The 12,119-nt window shown below is 53.7% G+C and overlaps 1 protein-coding gene across 1 annotated transcript in view; it reads left to right on the plus strand.

The window, feature by feature from the left end:
• Nucleotides 1-7,967: 7,967 nt before the first annotated feature.
• CDH5 (cadherin 5) overlaps nucleotides 7,968-12,119 on the plus strand; it is a 33,156-nt gene continuing 29,004 nt past the window's right edge. The window contains exon 1 of the mRNA XM_037025285.2: nucleotides 7,968-8,126. The gene's annotated coding sequence lies outside the window, so the exon portion shown is untranslated. The remainder of the gene's footprint in view (nucleotides 8,127-12,119) is intronic.

The following is a 12,119-nucleotide window of genomic DNA, read 5'->3' on the forward strand; positions in this document are numbered from 1 at the left end:
TTTGGACCTCGATTTCACATCTATAAAATGGGAGTAAAATCTCCTACCTTGCCAGGATCTGATGAGGAAAGACGATAAATGTAAAAGGACCTGGTACAGGGTAGGTCTTAAGTAGGGGCAGTTCATCTTTATGACCTTGGATTAGAAAATAGTTTCTTAGGTTTAATACTCAGGCGAAAGAATATATAAATATGTATGACTTCATTAAAACTAAAAGCTTTTGTATTTCAAAGGACACAATCAAGAAACAATGACAACCCAAAGAATGGGAGAAAACATTTGCAAACCATATTGATGAGGGACATATATCCAGGATATCCATATAAAAAACTCTTCCAACACAACAAAAAGACAATCCAATTAAAAATGGACATTTTTCCAAAGAAAATAAACAGCAATAAGCAATAAAGATGCCTAACAGCATTAGTCACTTGGGAATGCAAGTCAAATCCACAATGAGATACCACTGTACACTCACTAGGATGCCTATAATCAAAAAGACAGATATTAACAAGTGTTGGGTAAGGATGTAGAGAAAATGGAGCCTTCATTTATTGCTGGTGGAAATGTAAAGTGGTACAGCTGCTTTGGAAAATAATTTGATAATTCCTCAAAGATTAATTTAGAGTTATCATATGATCCAGCAATTCCAATCCTAAATATATACCCCAAAAGAATTTAAAACATGTTCACACAATAAAATACAAAAGTATTCATGGAAGCCCTATTCATAATAGCCAAACAGCAGAAACAACCCAAATGTCCATCAACTGATATCTGGATAAATAACTGTGCTATATCTACACATTAGAATATTATTCAGCCATAAAAAGGGAATGAAGTTCTGCTATGTACTACAACATGGATAATTCTTGAAACCATTGTGCTAAGTAAAAGAAGCCAAGCACAAAAGGTTACAGATTGTCTGATTCCATTTGTATGAAATGTCCGAAACAGGCAAATCAATAAAGACAGGAAGTAGATTAGCAGGTTGCCAGGGACTGGGGAGAAGTGGAATAGGGAGTGAACACTTATGGGCACTGGGTTTCTTTTGGGGATGATACAAATGTTCTAGGATCAGATAGTGGTGATTGATGTACTTTAAAAGGGTGAGCTTTACAATCTATGAATTGTATCTCCATAAAGATCCTCTTTTACAAATGGGAGTATATGTATTCTTTAGTGTTATTGTTTGTCATGGAGAAGATATTTGGACTGAATTTCAAGGAGTTAGAGAAGCTAGAGGTTCTGGGGGAGATGGAATTCCAAGTAGAGGAGATGGCAAATGCAAAGGCCCTATGGGCCAACAGAGCACTGTGTTTGTAGGGAACTCAGTCCCCCAACAGAGCAGGAGCTGCACGACGGGGAGGGGGCTGCAGGGAGCAGCAGGGCATTGAATTCCAGGCTGAGGAGCTTGAATCTTATGTCACAGAGTGAAAAAGGGTGGCTGTCATGCAGTAACTGGCACCAAAATACAGACGGCTAAGAAGAGATGTAGGGCTAATGGACAGTGACTGTAATGGGGTATGCAGTGGGGACTTGATAATGGGGGGAATCTAGTAACGACAATGTTGCTCATGTAATTGTACATTAATGATACCAAAATAAAAATTTTAAAAAAGAATAGATGTAGGATTGGTGAGGCTGTGCAGGAACTGCCAGGGTGAGGGAGGGCTACAGCTGGGTTCCCAGAATGAAGGCCCTGCAGGGCTAGCCTACGGGGCAGGAAGGGGGCAAACCACCCCCCCATGAGCCTCCCCAGGCCCCAGGTCTCTAGAACCACTCCCCGAACCCCACCACCCTGACTTCAGTGCCCCCTCTCTCCCACCAAGGACCACCATGTGTTTCCCGTGCGTGGCCCAAGCTGGGACTCAGCAGTGGAAGGAAACTCCCAAAAGTACACACGGACCTGAGGGAACTAATCTCAGACATGGTCCCTTAGTCCAAGGCAGGGGAGCCCCCAGGGGCTGCCAGATTCTCAGACACAGGGATACAGAAACAGACCAAGACTCTGAAGGGCCTTCCATTCAGACAAAAGGCCCTCAGCGCCCCGCCTCGGCAGGTTTGGCTCCTCCCCCCACCCCCCAGCAGAGAGGCCCTGCCCAGGACTGCTGTGCCCTGCCCTGCCCTGGCCTGCCACCAGTTACCATAGTAAACTGGGAGTTCAGGGGCTCAGAGCCACCCGCGGAGTATGAGCTCCCACCCAGGGGCTGGGGGGACTCCTGGCAGTTAGTGTCCCTTGTTCCCCTCTGGGTTATCAGTGGCATGGCAGGTGGGTAAGGTTGGGGGATCCCCAAGACCTCCACCAGCCTGAGTACCAGTTCCATCCAATCTGCCTCAGATTCCCCCTGGAGCTTCCTTCCCCAGCACCAGCTCAGAGTCTCCCTCCTCAGCTGGACTGTGCCCAGATCTGCTTCAGGCCACGGTGGGCAGACAGGGACCAGGAGGCAGCGTGTACAGAGGCGTCCGGACCTGTGCAGCGCAGGCAGGAGGCAGACATTCCAGGCTTGCCGGGTTCTGGTCCTGCTGCCACACTGCCCACCTAGGGCTGGGGCTGGAGCCCTGTCTGTTTCCCCAGTCGAGCAGACTCAATGAGCCCCGACCTGCCTTCCTGTCCCACAGATGGCAAAGCCTCTGACCCATTGTTCTCCAGGACACTTTGACAGGAGGCAAGGAATGAGGGGCCTGGAGACAGGAAGTCCTAGCTTCCGCAAGGCGAGCCCTCTGCCAGACTCAGGCCTACCCTCCAGACAGGGAGGCAGGGCTCTCTGTCCCATTCTGCCCCTCCCAGATCGCTGGGCCAACCTGGAGCAAGGCCTCAACCTCTCTGGACTTCTTCAGGAGATGAGAATGCAGAAGGCTTGGTCAATGAGGTCACAAAGACAGGTGACTCCAGATGATGGAGGAGGAAGGTGCTGCCCCAAGGCCTGGCCCCCTGGTGGCCCAGCAGTACCCCCCACCCACTTATGCCCCATAAACACACACACCCCCACCATTAGCCGCCGTGCGACACCACTGTCATGACTAGCATTAATTGCACACTGCTGTATGCCCGAGCTCTATGCACTTTAGCTGCATCCTCTCGGTTGATCCATCCAGCAGCCCTATGAGGACAGCACGCAATGGCTGCCCTTTCACACTTTACAGAAGGCGAAACCAAGGTGCCACTGCTCACAGCTTGCCCGGGATTGGCAGGACTGCGAGAAGCAGAGGTGCCCAGGACATAGCCGCAGGCACCCTCTGAACCCTCACGGCTGCTCCTTCGTGGGCCCCATTGGCCCCACACACCGGCATACAGTTTCTTAACAGCCTTCCCCGGATGTTGTGAGAAAAAACTGAGGAACATCTGGGAAAGTGCTCTGCGGATAAGGTATTGTTCTCACTGCTGGGAATGCAATCCCTGCTCCGCCAGTCCTTTCCTGGCCAAGGGGAGGCCTTTATCCAGCCCAGCCACTGACGGCTCACAGTGATGGCCTGTGGTTCCCCAGCTGGGGCTTCTCCCTGTTCTGCCCACAGGCCACCAGACTGACTGGGGCAATTCTCCTCAAACCCAGGGCTGCTTGGGCCCCTGCCTGGCATGAGGCCCTCAGTGTCCCCTGCCTGAGCTCTTCAGTGTGGCATGAGGAGCCTCTGCTTCCTTCCAGCCAATCCCAGTTCCCCTTCCAGCACCCACAGTTCCCCCGGGAATGGCTTCCCCTTTACAAACAGGCCTCTAACCTTGCCATCCTCTGCCTGGCCAGCCCTTCCGCCTGCCCTGCTCTTCGTGAGCACCTTCCCATCCTTTCACAGCAGCTGTGGACCCTGCCCTCCAGCAGCTCCCAGGTCACCTCCTCCAAACACCCCCAGCACAGAGCACACACTTCTGTCACCAACCTGGCCCTACCCAGTGTGGCTCACGCTGGGCTGACACATCACAGGCAAGGATCCAGCAGCCTCGGTCACCTCACATCCTCTCTGCCAGCATGGGGCTAGGCAAAACCTGGGCATCATTAAGAGAATTTTTAAACAATAAATGAGCAGAAAACATTGCTAAACAATGACAGGCTGTCAGGAATCGGATGATGCAGAGTGAGCACTGAACTGGGAACTGGAAGATAAGGGCTGGAACCCTGGCTCTGCTACTCAGGAACTGTGTGGCTTTGGGTAAATCAGTTAGCCTCTCTGAGCCTCAGCACCCTCATCATGGAAATGGGAATAAAAACAGTATTTAGGCAGTGACTGTAATGGGGTATGTTGTGGGGACTTGATGGTGGGGGGAAGTCTAGTAACCACAATGTTGCTCATGTAATTGTAGATTAATGATACCAAAATAAAAAAAATAGTATTTATACCTCTGAGGGCTGTCTGAGGAAGCATTACATGAGAAAATGTTTTGTCTGTCTCCCCTCACCACAGCCAAGAAGCCTTCCCCAAATTCTGCTGGACGAAGGGATTCTTCCCTTGCACACAACTCAGCAGGCTGGCCCTGTGCACCCACAGCTCACAAACCATGTTGCCCTCCTTCCCACGCAGGCAGGACCCCAGTGGACAGCCTGTGAGCCCAACACACTCAACTGTCTCCTCTGTTCCCCAGCTCTGGAAAGTCGGACCCTAAAACAGTAGGGGGACCAGTGCGAGATGGCGTTCAGGAGGGAGGAAGGGGAGGGAGGAGGAGCCTGGGAAGGGCTCACTCTCAACTGCAGCTCCACGGAACAGGGGAAGCTCCTGTGAGCCCAACACATGCCACTGTCTCCTCTATCCCCTGGCTCCAGGAGAGTCTGACCCTCTGTCCCCCAACTCAGGGAAAGTCTGACCTCCTCAGCCACCACGGATGTCTGGAGCACTTATCTGGAAAAAAGAAAAAGAAAATGAAAAATGCTTCAGCAGCCAAATAAAGCTGCTGACTTTGGGTTTTGCCCACAGACACTCAGTGGAGGGCTGAAGAGCGCTATGCACCCACGCGATCCCTGTGGAAGCCACAGATCTGGCCCTCAGTGGGCTGACTGCCATTCTAATGAGCCATGGTTCAAGTCCACAGTTATGGGGCACTCAGACACAGTGGGGCAGAAAAGCTTTGAGTGTGAGGAGATGGTCTCTGGGTACAGAAGAATTTCAGTTCCACCACTAACAGCTCTGATCTTGGGGCACACTTACACTTTGTTTCCCCCTCCGCATAATGGGGTAGCAAAAGTAGCAACCCCCAGGGCTATCCCAAGGACAGAAAGAGGAGTCCCTGGAGAGAGCTCAGGGCTTTGGCAGCACACACAGGCTGTGGTCCTCAAGCATGAGCTGCAAACGTGTCACCTGGGGATCTACGACAGGAAGGTCTCAGGGTTCCACTGCCAGCCATTCTGATTCCATCAGCCTGGGGAGGCCCAGGAATCTGCATTTTCAACACATACTCCCCAGGTGATGCTGAGTCAGGTGAAGACCATACTTGGAGAAGTACCTACTCAATAAATGCTTGGGGCAGTCATTTACTTCACTGTCTCATTTGTTGCTCTGGACAGCCCTGCAGAGTCTGAGCGGTAACCTATTACACAGGTGAGGAAAGAGGTTCAGAGAGGCAAGTCAGCTGCCCTGGGTCACACAGCCAGCAAACAAGCAGGGTATCAACAAGGCCGCCTCTCTGCTCAGCTTTCATCCTGGCAGAGACTGGGTGGGTTTCCCCAGGCCTCGCTGTTACACTCCCACCCCCATTGTTGCTTCCTTCCCAGCTGCTAATCAGGTCCTGCAGACCATCCCATTTCCTGTTGGCCCACCAGCTGCCTTCTTTGCTTCTGATGGCACTTCCTGGACTGGTGCCCTCCCATTACCTACTCTGCCTCCAGAAGGGTTAGAACAGGTGCTGGGCAGTGGCATAGATTGGGCATGAGATGGTCAGGGGTGCTGAGGGGCACTAGCCTCCCTTCCGTGGTCTGCACTACCTCGCACAGCAACCCCATCCCCACCAGAGGGGCACAGGCCTGGATGCTGTCCCCTGTTTACAGATAGCAGGGACAACAGGCTTCAGGACAGAGTCAACTTCCTCATGGACCGGGAGTACAAAGGGAATTGGCAGATGGTGCCAGGACAGAGCCCATCTCCGTCTGCCACCAGTGCCAAGTCTGAGACCCAGCAGGAAGTGATGCAGGGCCCAGCCCGTCCCTGTGGGCACGTAGACCTATTGGCAAAGGCTGGAGTGAGGAGGAACTAGGCTGGAGCACCAGAGACAGAGCCCTGGCCTGGCCTGGCCCGTCTGTGTCCCCACCCTGACCCTCCAGCAGAAGAAAGCAGTAATCCTGGTGGAAAAGGAAATGCTGAGCCTTTGCTCATTCCACAAACGGTAAGTGTTTGAAGCGCTGGATCTGCTCAGAGGCCTGCCTCAGGACTGGTCTCCTTCCAGCAGGTCTCTCTTCTGCTCCAGCATCACCTGGCTTCCCCATCTGCTGGACACCCCTCAGCACACAAACATGCCACCATAGCTTTAAAACAACAAAACCCTCCCATTTCTCTACTCCCATTCACTGTAAGTCAGGAGGAAGGAGCTGCAATCACACCCATGCCCCCTCCCTCACCGCCTCCCCACTAGCCTGTCTTGCCTACCCCTTCGCATTTAACCTGCTCTGGTCGGTCAACGACAGCCTCAGCCTCCCAAACCCAGCCTCACCTCGCCCAGGCTGACCCAGCTGACACGTCCCACCCTCTCCCGCCTTTCCCTCCTCCTCACAGAGCTCTCTTCCCTAGAAGATCGACAGATCTGGGAGGGCCATGCCTCCCTCCACAAGCTCGTCCACTCCCGTGGCCTCGGGTGCCAGCCATAAACAAGCTCACAGCTTCCACGCCTCATCTCCAGGCCCCTGGATGCACCCTCATCTCCAATGGCCAACCTGACTTCCCCACTTGGGTGTCTATGGGCCATCTCAAGCTCAACATGCCCAAAACAGAGAAATTTTCACCTCCCTCTCCCAGAAAAATTCTTCCACCCATTTCCCATCCCCATACAAGTGTCCACTGACTGACTGAGTGCCCCTGGGCAAGGCACACTCCCTCCCAGGTCTCTGTTTGGCCAACATGGAATAAGTTGGGGACTTCCCAACCATTCACCCATGGAAAAACACGGGCAACTATTCAAAGAAGATTCCAACTACCCACCCTAGGAAAGGCGTCAGCATTTGCAGTTTGTAAAAGCCCCGTAACTGACTAAGTTAACAGAATCTGAGCCCTCCTGCCCCCACCTTCTTGGTTCTGATGGGCTCCATCCTGCCTTTAGTCTCACTACCTTCCATGCCCCTTTGACTCTTGTGTATCTCAGCAGCCATGTGAAGTTGAGGCTGTTACTATTCCCATTTTACAGATGAGGAAACTGAGGCTGGTGGGACATGACTGACTGAAAGCAGAGCAAGGACAATTGACCTAAGTATCAGGGTGCCTAATATTCCCAAACCCAAATGGCCCCCACAAGCCCAGGCTGGTACCTAGAGCTGGAGCCCCTGCCCACCCCCACAGGGAGAAGCCAACCTGGCCCTCCAGAGCCAAGAGCTGTTGTCTACTTCCCATCATCCACCCACTCCACCCCCGGAGGCCCGTGAAGCCCCCCATCATGCAAAGTCTACCCCTCCCCCAGCATGTCACGCGGTCACCTGGGGAAATTTGGCTCTAGGCCAAGGCTGGCCCAGGCTGGATTTCTGGCCCCACTCCAAAACCACCTGGGTGGACAAGCGCCTTAAACTTACTGAGACTCAGTGTCCTGAGCTACAAAATGGGGGAGCTGACACCTGCCCTCAGGGTTACAAGGCCTTGGCAGGGGCTGGTCTCGGAGCTCCAAAACAGAGGCTGGGGTTGGGCTGTAGGTCGAGCATCCCAGGCCAGGACCAGGGCTAGGCCTCTGCGGGGACAGCCCGGCTGGGCTGAGGCAGCCCACTGAGGGGCCTGCCTATCTGCAGCCAGCCCAGCCCTCACAAAGGAACAATAACAGGAAACCACCCTGGGGGGAGAAGGCCAGCGTCAGCTGGAAAACCTGAAGGGGCGGCAGCCAGGCCTCCCTCACTGGCCGGGTGTGGCTCCCCTGGAGAGGCTGTCGGCTGAGCTCTGCACAGTTCCACGGCACCCTCGGCCCTGTACCAACCGCCAGACAGAACAGAGACACCCCTCCGCCCACAGGCACGGTGAGTGAGGCTCCCCACACCCCACTCCCCCCCAGACCCATCACCACGGCCAGAGATAGGAGGGTCCTGGCCTCCCGTCTGTAGAATGGTCATTATCGGGGTCCCAGGAAAAAGACATCCCCCAGGGCAGACTGGGTCTCCTCCTGACTGAGAGCAGGGCTGGAAGGCTGCCCCCAGTGGTGTTACGCGGGCACAAAAGGGCGTTCTCAGGGCTGAGGGAGCCTGTCAGGGTTTGGCGCTCCCACACACAGACTCTCCCACTCAGTGTGACTTGAGGGCCCACTGGCTTCCAGCAGTGCCAGGCTCAGAGAGGGCAGGATTCTGCCTGAGTTGCCCAGCACACCAGGAGCAGGGACTGGTACCCAAGCCTAGGCTCCCTTTCAGTGCCCCTTGCATAGGAGATGATTTCCTAAGGCCTGAAATCATCCCTCCTGCCAAGGCTCTGTGCTGGGATTGGGAGGGGAGCCGTGTAAGGGGCACACTGAGGCTCAGCCCCTCTCTGTCAGCCAGCACCCCCATTTTCAGAATAGGCAAGCTGAGGCTAAGCTCTGGGCACTTGAGGCCCTGCCTATGGCCTCCCTAGACACTGCAGGATTGACCAAGAGCTGGGGGAGCTGTGGTAGGGAAAGCAGCCCACCCTTTCTCCCCCAAAACCCAGATACCCTAAGGTTGGGACCCCCACAGCCCTCATATTTTAGGGAAGTGCCCCTCCAAAAGGCCTGAAGGCAGGCAGTCTAGGGCAAGAGCCCAGCATAGACACGGTAGTCCTGGGCGCAAATCCCAGCTCTACCACTCATTTCCCGTGTTACGTTGGGAAAAATTCCTCAACATCTCCAGACCTCAGTCTGGTTGTCTGAGCAACAGAGACAGTGATTCTTTTGACAATTCATTGTCAGAACTGGAAATGATGATCTTAAAAGGCTCTTTAACAGTAGAGCTCATGGTTTTACTCTGACCAACAAGCCATTGAGTTAGACAGAGCCTTTCTCCATTTCTTAGTGGAACCAACTGAGATTTGGAGATGTTAAGTAAGAGCTGGAGTGGGGATTCGAACCAGGGTCTCATCCCCCAAGGCCAAGGCTGTTTCCAGAACTACATAGCTTCTCCATGTCTCAGACTTCTCATCAATGAAATAGAGGAAATGTGCTTTTCATGAGTCAATTAAAGGAGGCAATGTACACGCTTGGCATCAGGAATGGCTCACAGCAGGGGAATCACAGCTGCATTACCTGCTATACCAGAGCTTATCAGCTTATTGTGCTGTGAACGTCCTGAGGGTTTGGACCCTGAGGTAAGGCGATCCTCAGCAGGTGGGGGTGTGCAAGTGAGAGCGTGCGACTCAGCTCTTCCTCTGGCAAGCACTCCGGGCAGCTACTCCGCGCCAGGAGCTTTGCTCATCCTCCCACACCTCCCTGGAAGCTTTTGCTGTGTGAGGTGGGCAGGCAGGACCCTGACAGGAGATGAGGGACGTTCTGGGGGAGGCAGGAAACCTGGCAGCACGGAGGATTAAGGAGCTGGTGTGGCTGGAAGGAGCAGGGGGTGCCAGGAGGGCTAGTGACACTGGGGGCCTGGGGGCCTGGACCAAGGCTGTGGTCCATCTTCAGGCAGTAGGGAGCAGCGCCTGAGACCAGCCATCTTTGGACCCCAGCAAATGACCTCCAAAGGGACCAGGAGCTGCTGAAGCCTGAGGCAGCCCTGCCATTTTGGTTCACAGTGGTGAGGGGGTGAGGAAGGCGCTCAAGGTCTTCAAAGGGTTAAGCTGCCTGCCCTGCAGTCTCAACCTGAGCAATTGTGCTGCTGAACAAGAGCCGGACATGGGGACAGGAAACCAGAGGGGCCACACTTATTTTATCCCAAAGTTGCGTGACTCACAGCTCTACTGCTGCCTTGGGGATGCGAGATGGAACACGGTGACCACTAGCTTGGCGAAAATCTTGGGCCACTTGCGCAGGGGAACCTATCCCTGCTCCTTCCATCACCTCTCTGCACCCCCTTGGCGTTCTCTAAGTTACTAAAAGAATTCCCATTCCATAGATGGGAACACAGATGCCAAGACAGGCTAAGCAACCCATCCAAGGTTACATAGTTAGTAGAGGTGGAAGCAGGATATGAGCAAGGCCAGCCCCTTTGACCCTTGCCACACTCCATAGTGAAGCTCAGAGGGGGGAGAAGTCAGGCTGGAACCTGACAGTTCAAGCCACAGAAGCAGGCATCAGGATGAGCCAGGAGCCCAATGACCTGGGGACAGAATGTTCTAGGAGAGAGGTCTTGAGCTGAGGAGCTTGACTTCTGGCTGGAGAGATACTGAGAAGCCCATCCTAACTGGAGTCCAAGCTGATGCTGGGTGGAGAAATCACAGAAGACTTCCTGGAAGAAGAGCAGGAATCCCAGAGGATGCTGGGAAGTCTTGGGTCTATTTTCTGAGCCTCAGTCTGCTAACCTCTCTAGGGAAGAGATGGATAAAATGGGCCCTAAACTCATTCAGGGATATTCAGACTGGTATCCCTTTCTTGGGCCACAGCAAAATAGTCAGATCCTGGCAAGTGCAGATACTGGGAGGAGGGCGAAGTAAAACCCACAGGGCCTGGCTGGGCAGGCAGTGAATGAGATTTCCTTCTGGAGAGGAACAGAGAGGAGCACGAGTTGGATCCAGGTCAGAACCAGGAAATGAGGTCAGGTGTGAGTTGGCCAGGCAAGCCTGAACCGCCAGGCCAGAATGGGTGGATAGACTCACACACTTACTGAGCACCTACTGTGCGCCAGGCTTTGCACCCATGATCTCATTGAACCCTCCTGACCAGGGAGGCAGCTACTGTTGCCTCCATTATAGATGAGGACGCAGGGGCTTCAGGAGCACAAGGGAGGGGCCTAAGGCCCCTCATGCACAGCTCATGAGTGGCTGGGCAGGTTCAGACAGGTAGGTGCATGGGGGCTCACTCTATTGTCCCCACTGACTGCCTCAGAGCCCCAGTCAAAGTCGAAGCCCAGAGAAAGCTAGAAAAGGCTCCCTAGGGTGGGTGTTCTCTCCTTGAAGCCTAGAGCTGCCCCATTAGGAGATAAGGTGACAGACCAGATGACCCTAGAGTCCAGAAACCTAATTTGTTTCAAATCACGAACTAGATCTAGTTAATTGCTATTACCTGCTTCAAACATTATATTGAGGATTCAGGGCTAAGTTCAAGTTCAGTGGGAGTGAACACGAATTGATTAGTGATGTTCGCCACGGGTATAAGAAAGGATGAGGGGCAAACCGTGAGCTGTTTTGCCAGCCCTGTCATAAGAGTTCCCCCGCATAGGGGTAGGTGTGTGTTTGTTGGGGGCCCATAAGAAGGGTGATCTTATTGTCCTCAAAGAATGAAAATCCTAATGGCGGCATGTCTGACAATGACAGGCCATTAGAGATGCTGTCTGGGGACAGAAAGGAGCTTCTCTGAGTTATACCAACTACTGAACCTCCTCTGACACCCGAAGGGTTGTCTGCAAATACTCAGATCGGTTCTAAATTCTGTGAGTGGGGAGGGAAGCAGTGACAAGACTAGAACTGGAGACTGAGGCAGGCTGAGAGACAGGAGTGGGGACACTGGCACCAAAGGTCCAGGGCTTTGAGTTCATGCATCTGAATGGGCTGAGACAAAGTGGGTCGAAGTCTCAGAACTGGCCTGATCTGGGACACTCAGACCAGGAGGCGGGACCCTGTCAGGGAGGCTGCCTGGGGCTTGGAAAGAAGCAGGGTATTCACCCAGAGGACACAGCCAAGAAGGGCATTCTGGGCCAAAAGCTTGCTAGAGAGAAGCAAAGCACTGTACTCAGAAGCGTCTGGTTCTCCTCATGCCTGGAAGGGTTAGGGAGGTAGGGGAGAGGAGAGCCAGAGGAGCGGGCAGGGACAGGCCCCGCGGGGCCCCGCGTGCTGGCTCAGGAGCTGGGCTTCATCTGCAGGGGATGGGCAGCCAGGGAGGAGTGGTCGACATGGTCGGCTCTAAGGGGAGTCAATAC

Source organism: Manis javanica, chromosome 17 (assembly GCF_040802235.1).
Source record: "Manis javanica isolate MJ-LG chromosome 17, MJ_LKY, whole genome shotgun sequence".
Classification (NCBI taxonomy): Eukaryota; Metazoa; Chordata; class Mammalia; order Pholidota; family Manidae; genus Manis; species Manis javanica.